This window comes from Silene latifolia, chromosome 11 (assembly GCF_048544455.1).
Source record: "Silene latifolia isolate original U9 population chromosome 11, ASM4854445v1, whole genome shotgun sequence".
Classification (NCBI taxonomy): Eukaryota; Viridiplantae; Streptophyta; class Magnoliopsida; order Caryophyllales; family Caryophyllaceae; genus Silene; species Silene latifolia.
The window spans coordinates 107,934,644-107,956,318 of record NC_133536.1 but is presented as its reverse complement, the minus strand read 5'-3'; positions in this window follow the sequence as shown (position 1 = coordinate 107,956,318).

Below are 21,675 nucleotides of genomic sequence, written 5' to 3'. Positions count from 1 at the left end.
GGGGAGGACGCTCGCGTGAAGATTGTGTTGTGTGATGGTGGGTATTTATAGAGAAATGTGGGATGATAGGTCGGTTGTGTTTGCTTAGAGGCTAAGCAGACACCTGCTTTAGGCGCGGGGTACCCTGTGACTCAATGGGGTGTACTGTCCCTTTCGCAAATTTGGATTTTGCATTTGTTCTAACCAATGTTTTGTTGGTTGTGATTTGTGGTCTTTGAGGTTTGCTTAGCCGTGTAAGCTTCCTCTTAGGTGATATTTGGGGTAGGTATTTTGTGTCTTTGACTCGGGTTTGACCCGTGTGAGTCGGGATTTGAATTTCGAGTCGGTTTTTGGCTCGGTGTCGGTTTTAACTCTAAATAGAGTTATTTTAATGGAAATGACATGATGAAAACATTCATGGCATTATTTTTGACATTCGAGATTTGGGTTGACTCGGGTTGACTTAGGTTGACTCGAGTTGCGGGTTTCTGAGTCGGTTTTGGGTCCGAAGACGGTTTTAACTCTAAATAGATTTATTTTAATGGAAATGACATGATGAAAACATTCATGGCATTATTTTTGACATTCGAGATTTGGGTTGACTCGGGTTGACTCAGGTTGACTCGAGTTGCGGGTTTCTGAGTCGATTTTAGGTCCGAAGACGGTTTTAACTCTAAATAGTGTCATTTTATTGCCTATGAAGTTAGAAAACTTTTGAAATCATTTTTCATATCCGAGTAGTGCATTAAACCGTCTCATGTATAGCCAATCCACGCACGCATATCAAAAACACGTTATAGTCCGATCATCATCGGGTGGTTTTGGAAGGTGCGAGATCTCGGGTATCTCTGAGCCCCCATTTTTACTGAGGCTTGGACAGGGCGAAAGTCAAAGTATGATCTCCAGGTCAATCGAAGATTACAACTTGAAGACCATTGCGACGTCGAGGCGACTCAAGAGGGTTTGAGCAAAGGACCTGCCGTCGGGAAGGGCGACGTCGAGGCGACTTGGGGATTCGAGTCAAGGACCTGCCGTCGGGAACAGTTAGAGTCTGTCGACTTCCGGTTCGGGTCGTTTAAAGTCCATTAGACTACGTATAAAGGCTCGCCAGCCATAAGAAAGATTCATACCTGAGGCATCTTCGGGATATGTCCTTGAGTTGTGTCTTGTTTGCGGATAAAGGCTCGCCAGCTGTGTGGAGGAGTCGTGCCCGAGGCATCTTCGGGATACGTCCTCGAGTTGTAACTTATTTGCGGACAAAGGCTCGCCAGCTATGTAGAGGAGTCGTGCCCGAGGCATCTTCGGGATACGTCCTCGAGTTGTGTCTTGTTTGCAGACAAAGGCTCGCCAGCTGTGGTGCGTTGTAAGGCTCGTCAGCCATAGGAAGGAGTCATATCTGAGGCATCTTCGGATATGTCCTCGCGTTTTTGCGGACAAAGGCTCGCCAGCTGTGTTGAAGGTGGTGCGTTTTGAGGCTCGCCAGCCATGTGGAGGAGTCGTGCCCGAGGCATCTTCGGGATACGTCCTCGAGTTGTGTCTTGTTTGCGGACAAAGGCTCGCCAGCTGTGGTGCGTTGTAGGGCTCGTCAGCCATAGGAAGGAGTCATACCTGAGGCATCTTCGGATATGTCCTCGCGTTTTTGCGGACAAAGGCTCGCCAGCTGTGTGGAAGGTGGTGCGTTTTGAGGCTCGCCAGCCATAGGAAGGTGTCATACCTGAGGCATCTTCGGGATATGTCCTTGAGTCGTACCTTGTTTGCGGACTAAGGCTCGCCAGCTTGTGAAAAGGAGTCGTACCCGAGGCATCTTCGGGATATGTCCTTGGGTTGTATCTTGCTTACGGACAAAGGATCACCAGCCATGCTACGGATATGAAGAGGGCTCTCCAGCCGCGGTGCGTAGTAAGGCTCGCCAGCCATCGATGGTCGAATGATCGACTGTGGAAAATAGCATGTGTGACTTCCATTTGAAAATCGGCACTCGCTGGGGAGTTAGAGACTTCTCAGGACTCGCCGGGGATATGAGTTGCTGCTCGTTGGGAGGTAGCATAAGCCATGTAATTGATGTGGTTAAAGCCCTTGGACTTGACGAGTCGCCGTTTGTTGGGAAGAACCCAGTACTCAGTTGGAGTGAGTTCGTCTTCTCAAGATTACCTGCATGGTTAGTGACCACACAAATCCGCAGTCTCATAGACAAGCACGTTGAATGCAAGCATATAAGCACGTAAGCACATAAGCATGTGAGCAGTTAGCATATAAGCATGTATTATCTCACGCGAAGGGAGATAGAAGTTTTGAATGTTGTGAAGCTTAAAGGCGAGTCTTGTTACTCGTAGATCCGTGATTTGATATATTGGAGACACGTGACCGTTGGGACACCGACTCACACAGACGCATACTGACAGACTGACAAATGGGCAGTCGTGAACGTGGTACAGACTTAGTATCGACACGACACGGGGATGACTCTGAGAGACCTTGCACATGTAAGTGCAACTCTTAGCCAAGAAAGGGTGACAGCGCGTATCAAATCCCTGAGGTAGAAGGTCCGCTCGGCTGGGGAATATGAATTGATTATCTTCTCCAGACATCTTTGCCACCGTTTGCTTGTTTGAGATCCTTCTCTGAGGCATGATGATTCGGAGAGCGGAACCATGACCTTGTCATCGTCTGAACCGAGCACTAGGCTAAAGGTGGTTTATTTTGGACTGTAGTTGAGACTCAAAAGATGTTTGAGGATAAAGGACGGGTGACGTCTCGAAAGAGAAGCCCCCAGAGTGAAAAGGTGGGAATTTGACAAAACAAGGAATGGGCGACGTCTTAAGGAAGAAGCCCCCAGTAAAGAGGTATGAGATTAATTTTCTGCAGCTGGGTGGGCTGCTTTTGAGGATCGATGTAGGTGTGCGAGATTGAAACGGGTGTGTGGTTGTGTCCTTGTAATAGGACTGCCTACGTATTCGCGTGTGTGCGAAATCAAACCAGATCGTAGTTCTGAGCTGATTATTGAGGATTGAAAATTGGAAAGGGTTGTGAAAGGAGTGTGCGGTTGTGCCCTTGTAATAGGACTGCCTACGTATTCGCGTGTTTGCGAAATCAAACCAGATCGTAGTTCGGAATGTGTTTGTGCCTAAGCGAGATGTTAGGACATTTAAGTGATTTTGAGGGGTATGGTTGTGCCCATGGAGGACTGCCTACGTATTCACGTGAAGTCAAATCAAACCAGATCGTAGTTCAGAATGTGTGTGCCTAAGCGAGATGTTAGGACATTAAAGTGTGAGGGTCACGACGGTAAAAGCCGTTTGGTGACTCGAAAAATTGATTTGAGGGAATTCCTCTCGATCATGAATCGAAGAGGTCTAATTTTTAAAAATGTTCCTTATCATGTGAGCACACTAAAAAGTGGACCCTAAGGGTAGATTGGGTACGTCCCGTTCTCGGTAGCAAAGCATTCGAGGACTCCGTATCTGGGTCAGGGTGAAAATGGCTTCGACATTATGTGTGGACAAGGCCCGCGGGAACTGCGTCCGCGGGATCCACACGAGGCATTATCGACTCGAGGTTCTTTCGAATCGAATTAAGACAAATTAGAGTCGCCACCAAGTTTTTTGGGAACTTGGAACCGTTCAAGTCAACTTTACACCTTTCATCGAAAAGCATAAAGCCAATCGACTACGAGTGATTAAAGATAAAGACTTGTACCCTATATCACTCGATTTGAATGACTCTCGTAATCCAATGGTATTTAGACGGATCCGCAAACCATAGATCTTGAGTAAGGGGTGAGGGTACGTGTTAGGAAGCCCATAAGGACACCTAACCCCGCCCGTCAATAACGGCCTCTACTAAGTCAAGTGTCGGATTTCAAACAAGGTCATAGCTACTACGATATATGATATGCAAACATCGTTTTCAAAACCCTAACATGTGAAGTTTCTATGTCGATTTAGATGCAACTAAACTAACTTTGTCAAAGTTGTAATTTAGCATGTGGGTTGATTGATCTAACAACATACAAAACAAAGCAAACAAGGCTTAGGGGGAATGGGGGAGCCGTTGGGATCTATCCTATTACAACCCAGGCATTTCATGCCGACACAACGATAAATTAAAGATACAACTCGATCTAAAATACAACGCTATACACAAAACCGTACATGACACATTACACGGCCATTCGGCCTAGGAAAACGTGCACAAAGGGGTGGCCCACGGCTTACATGACTCACGGCCTTGGGTCACTCCTCGTAATGTGTGCTTTCACTTAATCTTATCGAATTAGACATAGGGCTACGCACCAAAGCATGCATTAGCATAAATCGGGCCATGTTGCTTTAAACAACATGCGATTTACTACGCTTTTACATGCATTGGGGCACAACCATCTAACCAAACAAGACTAAGGTTTTTGGAAGAGGTTTTGACTCGATAAAAGAAAGCTAACTTGAAAATTACAACTCGACAAACAAACGATAAATTACAAGCGACAAAACAATAAAGAACAAACGATGTAAAACAAACGAAACAAGAAAGACCAAAGGACACGGCCAAGCCATGGCCACTCTAGACACGGCTACCCTAGGTCCTAGGTCAGGTTCATTAGTTAGGTCAATTGATTGCGAAACAAGTTCGAAAGCGGGCTAGAAAACAAGTTAGAAACGACGTTGATCGATTGAAAAGATGTCTTGCAAACGTGTATTCTACACGGCCTAAAGGGGTCAAATTAGGTCAAGGAGTTACGATATTAATGCTATTCATCGAGTGTTAATAGGAAGGTGCTAATGACGCACTCCTATGCTAGCGAGAAATCGAGTGAAAGAGAGATGCGTTCAATTAGGTTATAGAATTGTTAGTAGATTTTTAAAGCTATGTCGATGTACCCTAACGTGTCTAATTAGATTATTAAATTGATCTAATGTCATCTAAACGAGTTATATGTTAACAATCAGAGGTCATACTAACATGCGAAGGGTCCTAGGGTGGGTCGAATTACACGAAACAAGAAAGGGGTCAAAAGCGAAGAGCGAAGTTAGAATTCGTTTTATTAATGCCCTACCTTGAACACGAGGATATGTAAATGAGACGGGGGTTACGACCGACTGATGTAGCGGATTTCTTTCCCATATCAAGTCAACGCGGGTGTTCATGGTGGTACTCTAACTCATACTCGGACTAAACTAGTTTCATAGTTAATGATAACAATCGATAAACAAAATAAAACGAAACAATAAAAAACAAACATAAAAAAAAAACGAAATAAAAGGGAGAAAGAGGAGGATTTGATGCACCCTCAACCTACATATATCGTTTACACCGTCTTGGGTCGTAATCGATGGTAGATTTTTTCTCGAGAGGCCGTCGTCGACGAAGAAACAAAGCAAACAACACGTTTTTTGCAAATCTGGACATCAACTTTCAAACTGCGATTTCTCTCTCGTTTCACGGTGAAAATTCGATTTAAAAGATGTTTTGAAAACTAGAAAGAGAGAAGAACAGAGATCTTAAAACAATCCCTGCTCGTTTTGAGTTATTGGGCACGAAAAACGAGCACAAACAGAACTGACAGACAGAAAAGCGCGAAAAACAGTGTATAACACTCTGTTTTTCGAGGGAATTCGTGTACTCTCAAGGGCAATTTGGCTCGTAAATCTTTGTCTAATGTGTAGATGGATGTTGTATGGTTAATTTGGAATAAGAAACTCGAATTTTGATGGAGGTTTGAAGGGAGAACGAAAGGTTTCAAAGAGGACACACAAACTGATTCTCAGTTTGTAAGTCGGTTTTGTCGAGGGTTTTTGAGAGGCAATTAGGGTTTGTTTCTGGGGTTTAAAGCTTGTGAGTGACGGTAGTATGTATGGAGAACTTAGAGGAATGAATGTATGGTGAAGGGGGGGTATTTATAAGGAGTTAAGGTAGGGTTTTAGAGGGGAGAGGCAGACGGGCTCGGTTTGCACATAGCTGCTGTCAGCAGCTTTTGTGAGGGTTTGAGAGGTTTTGTGAGGGGTTTTCTTGGTGGTTAAGCTAAGGTAATATGGGTAGGATACTAGGGTATGGGTTAGGGTTAATGGGCATGGGTTTGGGTGGTGTTTGGAGCGGGTTTTGGGCTCGGGATTTGGTACGTAAAACAGGGGGGCTGCTCGTGTTTTATGCGGGCTGTTGGGGAGTGTTTGGGACGGGATTTGGGCCGTGGTTAAGGGGGTTCGAACTGGGGTTGGATGGGTAGAGGCTTAGGTTGGTTAGTGTAGTCGAGATTCGTGCCAACTCGTAAAGAAAACGGGCTCAAAAACCGAGCTATAATCGAGCTCCAAAACGCGTGTTTAAAACGAGCTTTTTTCGATTTTTAAATCGATTTTTCAAATCGATTAACACATTAAAATAAATGACTTTTCAAATCAAATATACTCATAAAGTGATTTTTCAAATCAATTATTTATTTTATTTTCAATAAAATAAACTTTGAGAAAATAAATTCAAAATAAAATAAAATAAATTGAATTCACCTAAAAAAAAGCTTTAATTTAAATATCATTTAAATTAATAAAATACTCCGTCGACAACGCTCATTCTACATCGTAAAACGAACCCAAATAATGACAATGACAACTAATAAATACATGTGTCCTATCATCATCGGGTGTTTGTCGGGTTCTCTATAAATTCCAATATCGACGGATACGGGTATCTCTGAGCCCCCACTTTGACCGAGGCTTGGACAAGGCGAAAGTCAAAGTATACCCCAGTCCCTCTCGACCGAGGATTACTCAAGGGTCGTTTATAGTCCATTAGACTTGCGTATATAAGCTCGCCAGCCATAAGAAGAGATCATACCTGAAACTTCGTCGGAGATTAACTCTTGCTTCTGTTGCGTCGAATTATCATCGTTGGTCGTCGACCCATAAATTGCATATATGGTGGGTTGAGCCTTATCCTCGGGCGCCTACGTATCCGTTTCTGACGGAATCAAACCCGCGTCGTAGTTCGGCAATCGACACATGCCCAAAGTTTATCATCTGCTGGCGTATGTCCAAAATTCATCATCTGCTGACATTTGCCCAAAATTTATCATCTGCTGGCGCTTGTCCGAATGGGACGGGACTTTCCAAGGAGGTTGCCGCCGCTTTCATCATTTCCTTTAGCTACGGAATTCTTCCATTTCATACTCTTGTATTGAATTGAATTCTTGGTGGATGTCATCCTTTACATCTTGATAATGGTCTCTGAAGCCAACGGCTTCAGAGCCCCCAGTTTGCAATGGCTCTAAAGTCGAAGACTTTAGAGCCCCTAGTTGAAGCATATCCTGCTATATTTAAAACACAAAAACGTACTAGCAATAATCATCACATAAGCACATTTGGATCATCGATCTTAAAATTGGATCATTTGAAAGATTGGGTCATCGACCCGAAAATTGAATTTGAAAATTTTGAATAATTGGGTCATCGACCCGAATTTTGAATTTGACATCACTTGGAATGTTGGGCCATCGACCCTTCAAAAATTGAATTTGAAAATTTTGAATGATTGGGCCATCGACCCGCAAAGATTCTACTACTTGGATCATCTATCCACAATTCGCAAAAAGTTTTTGGAATTTTGAAATTTTGAAATTTTTTGAAATCGAACCTTGATGGGTGAGCATGAAACATGACACGGACACTCTGTATGACTTGCAAACAACGTGGGCGTAGCCCGCTACCGTAAAACAAAAAAAGAAAATAAAACCGCAAGTGTGCACGGGTTTTAATTCAATTATTGACTTGTTGGGGGTAGAAATGTAAATTGGCCATTCTGACGCCAAAAGATGACAAACGGGAATCACAAGGTCGTCGAACTTGGGACGGAGATATCGTATGGCATGGGCGTGCTCCCGAGGGCACATGGGAATCAAGATCACTTGGCATTGACAAGGTGGATTAAACTCAGGGAGCAACAACGTTGGCTTCGCCCAGATACTAAACACAGACTGATTTTATGAGAACACTTAGACATCACACATCACTTTTGTTGGGAACATTCTGTCACTCTTCTCCTCGCCTCCTTTCTTTTCAGCGAGTTTTCATCATTTCTTGCCACCGCCTTCTTTCTTTTCAGCGGGCTTTTTATTATTTTTCTTCCACGCTTTCTTTCTTTTCAGCGGGTTTTTTCATATTTTATGTTCCCAACACAAACCCACATCTATGTGACTCAGCATCTTTGCCTATACTGTTAGATAAAGCTCATTCCGAGACTTGACACTACTCATCTGAACCTATATCCTTATCCTAGCCTACATCGAGTGCTAAGACCGGCTCAAACAAACGTGGCTTCATTTGGACTTGGTTAAGACCCGTAATAAACCGACAAGATGACAACTTGGATGATGGATGGATTGAATCCCTTATTCTGAAGGACTGCCTACGTATTCGCGTGGAGCGAAATCAAATCCGACGTAGTTCGATCATGGTGCATAAACATGGCATTTTTATTGTGTGTACACACTCGAAGGTTTCACCTAAGGTATCATGTCGTATCCCATTCTAGCCTGTAAAGTACCGTTAAATCCCGTGTTTGGGGTTAGGTGTAAAAGGCTTGGATCTTTTGGGATGTGGAGCTTGGTAATAACAAGTTGGAATGGTTAACCATCATTCTGAAGGTTTGTTTTGTGGTGCTAAGGCCAAGGGCTATGGCTGCTGATGTGGTTGGAATGGTTGTCTCGGGTTTGATGAACCACGAGTGCAAATGGGTTGAAAAATGATGTGGGTTCAAATTTCCATGTCCGGACCCTAAAGGCTGGGTGTAACAACACAAGTGGAATGATTCTCGAAATTCCTGACTATCCCCTTGTAACTGTCCCAGGAAGGACTTAGAGGGTAAAGAGGTTACTACTTAAGCTTTTGGGCTTCGCCCATTGAACTTCAAGTATGGGTACTTGACTCGACTTCTGGCTTCCGTAACTTCGACATTCAACCAAAAGCATTCTGCAATGACTTCAACATCTTTTTTCTTTTTTCCTTTTTCTTTCATCTTTTTTCATTTTTCTTTTTTTTCATTTTTTTTCATTTTTCCAATTCTTCTCTTTTTCTCATTCTTTTTCATTTTTTTCTCTCTTTGAAAATGATCTTCTATTCATTCTCTTAGTCATAAATGGATACACCTTGAAAACTGGGCTTCACCAACTAATTTGGGTAAGAACTAACAATTCCTTGTTAGAACGGGTTGATATCTTCTCTCTTCGAGATGGGATGATTTTATTGGGGAAAAGGCTTGCCTTCCGTCATCGATAGGGGAAACAAGGAGCTAGTCCGGGTTCGTCATAGAATCATCTAAAAGCTTGTCACAAACATTGGTTCAGATGGAGGTTTTCTACCACCAGACATGGAATAGGTAAAAGAATCAAACACGGGATCCTAGTGTACCTTACATTTTGAAACGGGACATATTTCTACCCCAGGGATGCCTTTGAGTGTGTTGTGCGTTTTATCATATTTCGGAATGATTGAGGATGGGAAACAAGACATACTTGGAAACGAAACTGCAACTTTTATTGGAATGAAAAAAAATGCTTAACAGACTTGAAGGAATGATTCCTAGGACACACCCTAGGTCATCGCGGAACAAATGACTCAAATTCAAGAAAGGAAAGTCCTAGACTCGACTCAACTAAGATTAAGAAACAGATCCCGACTCATAATTTTCAAATCTGATCTTGAGCTTTCTCTTGTTCAGCTGTCAGCTTAGATGCTCGGCTCTGGTCCTTGATCCCTTTGATGGTCTGCCTCCATCCCGAGGTAGTCCTCTGAGGATCTACGCCAGTGATGAAGGTTGGTGAATCGAATTGTCTTTTATTAACTTCGTTAATGAGAGGAGTACATTCTAGAGCAAGACTCCCGACTTGAATTTCATTCTTTGGGTTTGGCAAGAATTCAGAGCAATCCACAAATATTTTCCTGATAAACACCCCTTTCAAGTGACATGGGTGGATAAGATGGGAATAATCGACATTGTCTTCGACAGAAACAAAGTTGGTGTGATTGCCAAATGGATTGGTGATGTTATTGGGTTTAACAGTTGGGATCGGGAGTGTTCTATTCTCAATCATGTCTTGGATTTCGTGCTTCAGTCGATAGCACCTTTCAGTATCATGGCCTTTCCCTTGATGAAAGGCATAATAGGCATTTGGTTTATACCATTTACCTTGTTGCTCAGCGGGAGGGTCCGGAGTTGGACCAATGGGCTTCAGTTTTCCTTGGGCTATGAGCCTTTGGAGAGCGTATGTATAAGTACATCCGATATTGGTGAATGCCCTTGGTGTTTGGCGCTGCGACTTCTTCGATTGCCCTTCTAAGAGATTGATGGCTTCATCCAAATGGGTCGTTGCTGGGGCTTTTGTCTTAGATGACGAGGCCCCTTGGTATCCTTTTTGCCTTTCAGCCTCTGCCCTTATGACATCATCTTCTACCTTTATCCCGATTCTTATCAATTCTTTGAAAGAGCCAAAATTCTGGTATTTCAGAGCATTGCGGTAAATAGGTCGTAGATTCTTTACGAACTTATCTACCATTTCAACTTCATCAGGCTTCTTGGCTAATTTCGCGCTTTCAGCGCGCCATCTTGCAAGGAATTCAGTAAAGCCTTCTTTGTCTTTCTGTGTCATCACCTCCAATGTTCTTATGTTGGTTTGAATCTCGACATTATCAGCATAGTGCTTGCATAACTCCACCGTAATATCTTCGAAAGTGGGGAAGTTCTTATGGTCAAGATTGTAGAACCACGCCTTCGGGTGTTCATCCAGAGATTGGGCAAAAATTTCAGAGAGCATGTCAGCAGGTACTCCCTTCAGTGCTAGGTACCCTTTATAGGCCTTAACATGGTGGACTGGATCTTCGGTGCCCTTGAACTTTGGGATGTCAGCGAGTACCATGTTTGTGGGCAACTTATCCTGAACTGGGGCATAGGCCCTAGCATTTTCATAGTGGATATTCTTCCCCTGGGAGAGTTTCAGACGGTCTTCGATGAACTTGAACCGTTTCTCCAGATCAGTCAGCGGTGGGGTAGATGGAGGGGAATCTTCACCCAGCTTAGATTCGATTGCATCCATTCGGGTCATCATGAGGTTCACGGCCTCAGTGAGTTTGTTAACAGCATCTTCCATTGCTTGACGTCGGGTTTTTGGCGGCCTTTCTACAAGAAAACCCTGAACTGAGTCAATATTCGAATGTAAGAGCCCCTGCACACTTAAGGACACGACACCAACTTGACTCAAACAAAGACTCGACTTGAGACTGATAAACCAAAAGGTTCTACTCACGGTTGGATTTAGACCTTGACTCATTTTAGACTCGACAAAACGACATGACTCAAGCTGTCATAGCTCGATTCTAAACTGGACTCGGTGTGACTAAACCCGTGATTGGACTAGAATAGCCCATAGGTTCAAGTGAAATGCCCTAAATGGCCTATCCTAGACCAATTGGTCGACCCACGTGACTCGAAGTCCAAGAGGTGAGCTTGGGTGACCCAACAAGGTCGTGTTCTAGACTCTTAGAACGAAACATGCCTAGCCAAACACGGCCAGGACCCGGACACGACTCGACGCATTTCATGCTTGGTTAAGGCTCGAGAAATATTTTGGATTGATTTTGAAAAATGAAGGATTGATTTGAAAATGAGACTTGAAATGGGCAGCATGCCGGCTATAAAAGCTCATTTTGGGCCGAAAAATCTAGTCCTATTTGGGCAGCATTCCGCGTTTTTAAAACCATGCTATTTTTAAAAGTAAGTTGTTCAAAAGTTCGGTTTTGAAATCGATATGGAAAATTTGAAAAGACTCGGGAAATTCATTTCGCACATTGTCATTCTCATGTTATAAGGATGTATGCTCCTAGACATCTCTAAGTCTCGGCAAGTCTTCTACAAGAAGGTCTATGCCCTCCATCCTTTTTGGATCTTATAGAGCAAGGGCCTTTAGGTAGAGTACCTAGAAGAGCATCCCCACCATCAATAACCACGACGAGGCGGAGCGGAAGCAAGCAATGTACGAGTTCCTGGCATAGTGGGACGTCGCCCCCCACGCATCACAAAGAAACGCTGGGACGGCCCGGGAAAGTCCTTAAGGGTTTATGCATGAATCGTAGAACTATGAGTAATGTTTTACTTTCCAATACTTTCTTTTCAAGTTTCACCTCGGAGGAAACGACCCTAGAAACAAAGTGTAACTAGTCCTCTTTTCCCAAATGAGTCGCCAAATCAGGACAAGGCCCTCGGGAACTGCGTCCGCGGGATCCACACTAGGCATAATCGACTCGAGGTTCTTTCGAACCGAATTAAGACAAATTAGAGTCGCCACCAAGTTTTTTGGGAACTTGGAACCGTTCAAGTCAACTTTACACCTTTCATCGAAAAGCATAAAGCCAATCGACTACGAGTGATTAAAGATAAAGACTTGTACCCTATATCACTCGATTTGAATGACTCTCGTAATCCAATGGTATTTAGACGGATCCGCAAACCATAGATCTTGAGTAAGGGGTGAGGGTACGTGTTAGGAAGCCCATAAGGACACCTAACCCCGCCCGTCAATAACGGCCTCTACTAAGTCAAGTGTCGGATTTCAAACAAGGTCATAGCTACTACGATATATGATATGCAAACATCGTTTTCAAAACCCTAACATGTGAAGTTTCTATGTCGATTTAGATGCAACTAAACTAACTTTGTCAAAGTTGTAATTTAGCATGTGGGTTGATTGATCTAACAACATACAAAACAAAGCAAACAAGGCTTAGGGGGAATGGGGAGCCGTTGGGATCTATCCTATTACAACCCAGGCATTTCATGCCGACACAACGATAAATTAAAGATACAACTCGATCTAAAATACAACGCTATACACAAAACCGTACATGACGCATTACACGGCCATTCGGCCTAGGAAAACGTGCACAAAGGGGTGGCCCACGGCTTACATGACTCACGGCCTTGGGTCACTCCTCGTAATGTGTGCTTTCACTTAATCTTATCGAATTAGACATAGGGCTACGCACCAAAGCATGCATTAGCATAAATCGGGCCATGTTGCTTTAAACAACATGCGATTTACTACGCTTTTACATGCATTGGGGCACAACCATCTAACCAAACAAGACTAAGGTTTTTGGAAGAGGTTTTGACTCGATAAAAGAAAGCTAACTTGAAAATTACAACTCGACAAACAAACGATAAATTACAAGCGACAAAACAATAAAGAACAAACGATGTAAAACAAACGAAACAAGAAAGACCAAAGGACACGGCCAAGCCATGGCCACTCTAGACACGGATACCCTAGGTCCTAGGTCAGGTTCATTAGTTAGGTCAATTGATTGCGAAACAAGTTCGAAAGCGGGCTAGAAAACAAGTTAGAAACGACGTTGATCGATTGAAAAGATGTCTTGCAAACGTGTATTCTACACGGCCTAAAGGGGTCAAATTAGGTCAAGGAGTTACGATATTAATGCTACTCATCGAGTGTTAATAGGAAGGTGCTAATCACGCACTCCTATGCTAGCGAGAAATCGAGTGAAAGAGAGATGCGTTCAATTAGGTTATAGAATTGTTAGTAGATTTTTAAAGCTATGTCGATGTACCCTAACGTGTCTAATTAGGTTATTAAATTGATCTAATGTCATCTAAACGAGTTATATGTTAACATTCAGAGGTCATACTAACATGCGAAGGGTCCTAGGGTGGGTCGAATTACACGAAACAAGAAAGGGGTCAAAAGTGAAGAGCGAAGTTAGAATTCGTTTTATTAATGCCCTACCTTGAACACGAGGATATGTAAATGAGACGGGGGTTACCGACTGATGTAGCGGATTTCTTTCCCATCTCAAGTCAACGCGGGTGTTCATGGTGGTACTTTAACTCATACTCGGACTAAACTAGTTTCATAGTTAATGATAACAATCGATAAACAAAATAAAACGAAACAATAAAAAACAAACATAAAAAAAAACGAAATAAAAGGGAGAAAGAGGAGGATTTGATGCACCCTCAACCTACATATATCGCTGACACCGTCTTGGGTCGTAATCGATGGTAGATTTTATCTCGAGAGGCCGTCGTCGACGAAGAAACAAAGCAAACAACACGTTTTTTGCAAATCTGGACAGCAACTTTCAAACTGCGATTTCTCTCTCGTTTCACGGTGAAAATTCGATTTAAAAGATGTTTTGAAAACTAGAAAGAGAGGAGAACAGAGATCGTAAAACAATCCCTACTCGTTTTGAGTTATTGGGCACGAAAAACGAGCACAAACAGAACTGACAAAAAAGAAAAGCGCAAAAACAGAGTGTATAACACTCTGTTTTTCGAGGGAATTCGTGTACTCTCAAGGGCAATTTGGCTCGTAAATCTTTATCTAATGTGTAGATGGATGTTTTATGGTTAATTTGGAACAAGAAACTCGAATTTTGATGGAGGTTTGAAGGGAGAACGAAAGGTTTCAAAGAGGACACACAAACTGATTCTCAGTTTGTAAGTCGGTTTTGTCCAGGGTTTTTGAGAGGCAATTAGGGTTTGTTTCTGGGGTTTAAAGCTTGTGAGTGACGGTAGTATGTATGGAGAACTTAGAGGAATGAATGTATGGTGAAGGAGGGGTATTTATAAGGAGTTAAGGTAGGGTTTTAGAGGGGAGAGGCAGACGGGCTCGGTTTGCACATAGCTGCCGTCCAGCAGCTTTTGTGAGGGTTTGAGAGGTTTTGTGAGGGGTTTTCTTGGTGGTTAAGCTAAGGTAATATGGGTAGGATACTAGGGTATGGGTTAGGGTTAATGGGCACGGGTTTGGGTGGTGTTTGGAGCGGGTTTTGGGCTCGGGATTTGGTACGCAAAACAGGGGGGCTGCTCGTGTTTTATGCGGGCTGTTGGGGAGTGTTTGGGACGGGATTTGGGCCGTGGTTAAGGGGGTTCTAACTGGGGTTGGATGGGTAGAGGCTTAGGTTGGTTAGTGTACTCGAGATTCGTGCCAACTCGTAAAGAAAACGGGCTCAAAAACCGAGCTATAATCGAGCTCCAAAACGCGTGTTTAAAACGAGCTTTTTTCGATTTTTAAATCGATTTTTCAAATCGATTAACACATTAAAATAAATGACTTTTCAAATCAAATATACTCATAAAATGATTTTTCAAATCAATTATTTATTTTATTTTCAATAAAATAAACTTTGAGAAAATAAATTCAAAATAAAATAAAATAAATTGAATTCACCTAAAAAAAAGCTTTAATTTAAATATCATTTAAATTAATAAAATACTCCGTCGACAACGCTCATTCTACATCGTAAAACGAACCCAAATAATGACAATGACAACTAATAAATACATGTGTCCTATCATCATCGGGTGTTTGTCGGGTTCTCTATAAATTCCAATATCGACGGATACGGGTATCTACATTATGGAATGTGGAGCTTGGTAATAATGGTTTGTTTGACAGATAAAAATCTGGAGTTGAGCGTCACGACGGAAAATTCTGTTTGGTGACTCGAAGGTTGGTTGGAGATAAATACCTCTTGATCATGAATCGAAGAGGTGTAATTTGTGAAAATGTTCCTTATCATTTGAGCACACTAAAAAGTGGACTCTAAGAGTAGATTAGGTATGTCCCGTTCTCGATAGCAAAGCATTCGAGGACTCCGTGGGGATTGTGGTGAAAAATGGCTTCAACACTACGGAATGTGGAGCTTGGTAATAATGGGTTTGCTTAACAGATAAAAATCTGGAGCAAGAATTTTGTGGTGTTTAGGCCGATGGGTTACGGCTTGAAATGTGGTGCGGAATGGGGTCTCCGGCTTGATGTGGCCTGAGCACGAAATGGTTGGTAAATAACATGGGATCAGATTTCCATGTCTGGACCTTAAAGGTTAAGGTGTGATACTACGAGCTTGAGGGGGAATCCTCAGAAGCCTAGATAGTTCTCCCTATAATAGTCTCTAGAAGGACTTAAGGGTGAAACGATGTTTGTTATGATCTTGAGGGGAATTCCCAGGATCCTAGATAGGTTTCCCTGCAACAGTCTGTAGAAGGACTTAGGGGTGAAGGAGTTTTGGTTGAGGTTTTAGTGTCTGGTGTTTTGGACTTGTGGGTCCGGGATTTGATGTGTTGGACTCGTTGGTCCTGGGCTTTGGACTTGTTGTTCCTGGACTTGGTGTTTTGGACTTGTTGGTCCTGCGCTTTGGACTTTTTTGTCCTGGACTTTGTGTGGTTGACTCATGGGTCTTAGGCTTTGGACTTGTTGGTCCTGGACTTGGTGTTTTGGACTTGTTGGTCCTGGGCTTTGGACTTAATGGTCCTGGACTTGGTATTTTGGACTCATGGGTCCTGGGCTTTGGACTTTTTGGTCCTGGATTTTGTGTGGTTGACTCATGGGTCTTGGGCTTTGGACTTGTTGGTCCTGGACTTGGTGTGGTTGACTCATGGGTCTTGGGCTTTGGACTTGTTGGTCCTGGACTTGGTGTTTTGGACTTGTTGGTTCTGCGCTTTGGACTTGTTGATCCTGGACTTGGTATTTTGGACTCACTTGTCCAGGATTTTGTGTGTTGGATGCTTTATTTGGATTTTTGGCCTTTTTGGGAAAAGGGTTTCAATCTTGTTTTGTTTTGATTTTGGCTTGAGTCTTAGCCTTGACGTTGGGTGAGTAGCCTTTGGCTTTGGTTTTTTTTGCTTTGAGCGAAATGATTTCGGCTTTGGTTTTTGCTTTGGCCTTGAACTTTGGCTTTGGGCGAATGGATATTGGCTTGGGCCTTTGATTTTGGCCTTTCGCTTTGACTTTGGGTGAATGGTTATTGGCTTGGGCCTTTGATTTTGGCCTTTCGCTTTGGCTTTGGGTGAATGGCTATTAGCTTGGGCCTTTGATTTTGGCCTTTCGCTTTGGCTTTGGTTTGGAGATTGGCCGAATGGCTTTCGACCTTATGGTTTTGGTTTTTGATTTAGCTTTGGCTTGGATGCATTGGTTCTTTGCCGTCCTTCGTTCGAGGCAGGCACTACTACAAATGAGCACTTGGGCCACGGCTAAATTCGTGGCGCAAGTACTAAATTTCCGTGGCTAAATCATTTTGCCACGGGAATACCTTCGGTGGCGCAAGTGGCCGTGGCAAAGGGATAGCCACGGGAAAAACAAGAATGTGGCTATTATTGAATTTTTGGCCACGGATTCTCTCGTGGCTAATAACTCCCGTGGCCAAAGAAATTTTCCGTGGCGAAAAAATAATTCCCGTGGCAAACAATATATATGAAAATTAAATAAATAAAACGTAAAATAATTTTTTTATTTTTCACAATGGGTATTTTATCATATACGGAACCGTGACAATCTAGGTAATTGTTTCGCTAGTTAACTTGATTCATTTGAACGTTATTTCGTTTCACGAGTCATGCATTTGTGAGCATCGGAGAGGCTTCCCAGGAGGTCACCCATCCCAACACTACTCTCACCTGAGCACGCTTAACCGTAGAGTTATTTTGATGTGCCACCGAAATTGAATGTTACCTTTGTTGATATAATTAGCACTTTGAATCCTTTTAAGTTTATTTTTTTCTTTCAAATCTTACCTTTAGTACTATTTAATTACATAAATGTTAAATGTTTTACAATGTTTGCGAGAAAAACATTATTTTGGCCGAAATAAATAAATTTTCGACATTAACCTCCTGATTAATGATTTTGACATCATTTTTTTGCCCAAGTCAGTAAACCATTTTCTCCAAAAAGTAAAATTAATTGTGTTTCCCTAACTTTTTTTTATTTCTTTTGTTTATCGACATACTTATTTTCATTTCTCATGTACTCATTTTTTCGTATATTTTTCTTCGCAAATTCTATTGTATAACCGTTGTACTTGCGATATGAAAAATGAGACCATTTTTTGGTAAAATAATTACCGCTTTTTATAATTAAAGGTCTTTTTTCCCCAAAGTGATCACTATTAACCAAAAAATAGTCACTTTTTTACCCAAAAACCACGAAAAAGATTATTGTACAAAAGAATCGCTTATTTTCCTAAACGGATTTCTCTTTGTTATGATTTATCGTTTTTTTTCTTAAAATTTTCACATTATTTGCACATGTGACTTTAAATTATTATAATTTATATATATTTTTCCGTGTGATGCGCTCATTTTCAATGAAAAAAAATTTTAATTTTTTTTTCTCAAATAAGTTAAATTTTACGTAAATTTTTCACGGTACCCTCGACTTTTGACAGATTACATATGGTACCCTTTTTTTAAAGTTTTTACATATGCTACCTCTGTATTTACGTTTTTCAGTCTCAGAAACCCTTTGACAAACTTCCGTCATAACGCCGCTACTCATATGCCTTGTGACGCCTTTTTTTGTTATCTAATACACTATCAATTCATCATCTAATAATACCTAAATCCTTATTTTGTCTAATAAACTAACATTTAGTACCTAAATAATATAACAATAACAACATAACATGCACAATTACTCATCAAATTACTTATAGGAGTAAAGACGTTATGACGAAATTTCCCCAAAGAGTATTATGGGAATGAAAAAGGTAAACACAAGGGCAACATACGTAGAAACTTAAAATAAGGGGTACCATGCGTAATCTGGCAAAGTTCGAGGGTACCATGGGAAATTTCCGTAAATTTTATATCAAATTCAAATTTTTCTATAAATATCCTATAAATAAAGTTGGAAATAAAATTTTGAATGAAATAGTTTAACAATATATTAATTTTGGATTTTCAAAGATAGATGGTAAATAACTTTTTTATTCAATTTGATATGCTATATCTTTAAATATGATACGATCATTTAAGATTGTTATTCAAGATTATAAAGTTTAATTTAAAAAAGTAAAAGAAATTCACGACTTTAATAAATAGAGTATATATTAAAACAATTTTTTTTAAATTATCAATATTTTGAAAAACCTACAAAACATAAATGTGATCTGTAAAAAATCAAAAAATTAGACGATAAACTTTTCTTTGCTTGCATATAAGTTTATAAAATTTTAAAATTTCTTATTAAATTAAATAAAACAATAAAAAATATTAATTAAATTAATCAAAGTGTTTCTAAATTTTTATATTCAAATGTATTTTCATATTATTATATTTAATTAAATTTCATTCAGATTTAAGTCGGAAAAGATACTCGCCACGGGTGTTTGTTGTTCATGGCTAAAATAATATTTGCCACGGAACAATTCGTGACTAAATAAAATTTCGCCACGGGTGTGACATAGGCCGTGGCTAAAATGATTATTTGCCACGGGTGTAGTCTAATTCGTGGCGGAAGTGACTTTTTGCCATGGGAAAAGTTATCTCGTGGCATAAATTTTTTTTCCAAAATAATGAATAAGTTTTTCCCGTGGCAAAACAAAATTTAGCCACGAATTATGAGTTTCCGTGGCATAATTCGTGGCGCAAGTGATGATTTGTTGTAGTGAGGTAAAGGTGCGGATGGGGATGTACCCGTTGGTGAGAGGTTGAAAATTGGTGATGGGACGTTTTTGTGGGGAATGGGCTTGCCTTCCGTCATTGAACATGAACAAGGAGATGTTCTGGTTTGTTATCTAGGTTCGTCGTAGAATCCCTTTGATAGAAGCTCGTTCTAAATTGGGTGCTAATGAAAGGTTTCTATTGCCAGACATGGAATAGGTAAAGAAAATGGACACGGAGTTTCGGGTCCTCTACTTACTCGGTACGGAACGTCACTCGAGTGTACTCACATTGAATTGGAACATATTGTTCGTTTTAAATCAATTCTCAAATCAATTCTCGTTGTCAACGGGAAATGGTAAAGAGGAGAATATATGATAGCTGGAAATTGTGCTTTTATTTAGATAAATAAAAGGTTAGCACAGACTCGATGAATACGTGTGACTCATGGGGACAACCCCCAGTTGTCGCTTAGGAATAAAAGGACAGACACTAGGATAGATATGAGAAAGCCTAAGACTCGGACTCGGACTCAGATTCAATCGTAGATACGGACTCCTAATCATCATGTTCCTCCTCGAAGGTCTCTTTCGCAGCATCCAGCGGCTTGAATGTCTGGTTTTGAGCATTGACCCACTTGAGCACTTCACTCTCGTTGTTGGGGATGATATGAGGACAATAGTCGATGAGGCTTTTATCTCCTTGCAGAAAGAGATGTTCATTAGGGTTATTTTCATCACTTGGTTAGCATAGGGATGAAGCTACCAGTTCATGGTTGTCGATCATATCTTGAATAACATGTTTCAGTTTAAAGCATGTTTCAGTGTCATGACCTTTTCTTTGATGATATTGGCAATAGGCACTGCCGTCCCAAAAACGGGATTTCTTGCATTCAGACGGGTCTGGGGTGGGCCCGATTGGTTGTAGCTCCCTTCAGTCATGAGCTTTTGAAGAGTTTCGGCATAGGTTGTGTTGAGGTTGGTGAATGTCCTTTGAGAACGTTCAACCTTGCTGTTTGACTTGAGACATTCAGGAGGATTGTCCTGACTGAGAGGTGCAATTATGATTTTGCCAGCTTCAATCATATCTTGAATGGCATGCTTGAGTTTGAAACAGGTTTCGGTGTCGTGGCCCTTGCCTTGATGGTATTGGCAATAGGCATTACCATCCCAGAATCGGAATCTTTTGTGTTCAGGTTTGTCCGGAGTCGGACCAATGGTTTTCAGCATTCCTTCTGAAGCAAGTATCTCCAGAGCAGTGCCATATGCTATTCCCAGATCTGTGAATACCCTTTGATGTTTTCCCATGGTTTCCACATTGGTGTTTTTTGGGATGTTTTTGTGAGTTTTGTTTTTGTTTTTGTTTTTGTCAATCCTGGGCGGAAGCAGGATTGGGATGTTTTCAATGGGAAGTTTTTGGGATGTTGCTTGGTATTTTGAAAGGATATTTGTTAAGGTGATTTCATGTTCTTTGTTTGTGGGTTCATGGATGTGGGAACCATCAGATGACTCTTCATTTTCAACAGCTGTTGGTTGGTGAACGGAGGGTTGGTTTTCTCCTCGGTGGTCAAGTTCGTTTTCAGTACTACCAAACCTCTTCTCCAAATTAGCTACCCGGGTATTCAAATCATCGATAGCCACTTGCAGCTTTGAGAATATGTTGTTGATGGAGACAGAGAGCATCATTATACCGCTTTGTAGTCCATCTTCATTAATTGCACGAATTTTCTCATCGTCGGGAGGGATGGGATGAGAGCAATCCAAGGAAAGTTCATGACCGTGTTCGATAGGGTTTTCTGCAAGATTGCTTCTGTTGTTGGCAAGTAGTCGGCTTTCAAGGAGCTTAACCCTTTGCTCAATATCAGAAGAGGGAAGATTCCCGGTTATCATGTTGTCCTCAACTTGGGAGAGACGAGTGCTCAAGTTTTCCACGGTAGCCAGGAGTCGAAGGACCATGTTGTTGGTTTCAGCAGAAGTCATGGCGGTTGAAGGTTGATCAGCTTCTTGAGTTTCTGATTGGCGATTGATGGCACCCAAGGGATTCCTATTTGACATAACGATATGCGTTATAACTTGTCTTGGCAAGATATTGCACAAACAAAGGCAAGTACGACACATATGCACAAAAGGCAGTTTTTCTGTGAAGACGCGACGGTGTGACTAGGTTATGAGTTCATTAAAGGTCGTGAATGACCTCTCGTGTTTGAACTCTTGGTGCAAGACATTGAACTTAGACTCGAGTGTCGACTTTGGCATAGTGATGCCTAGA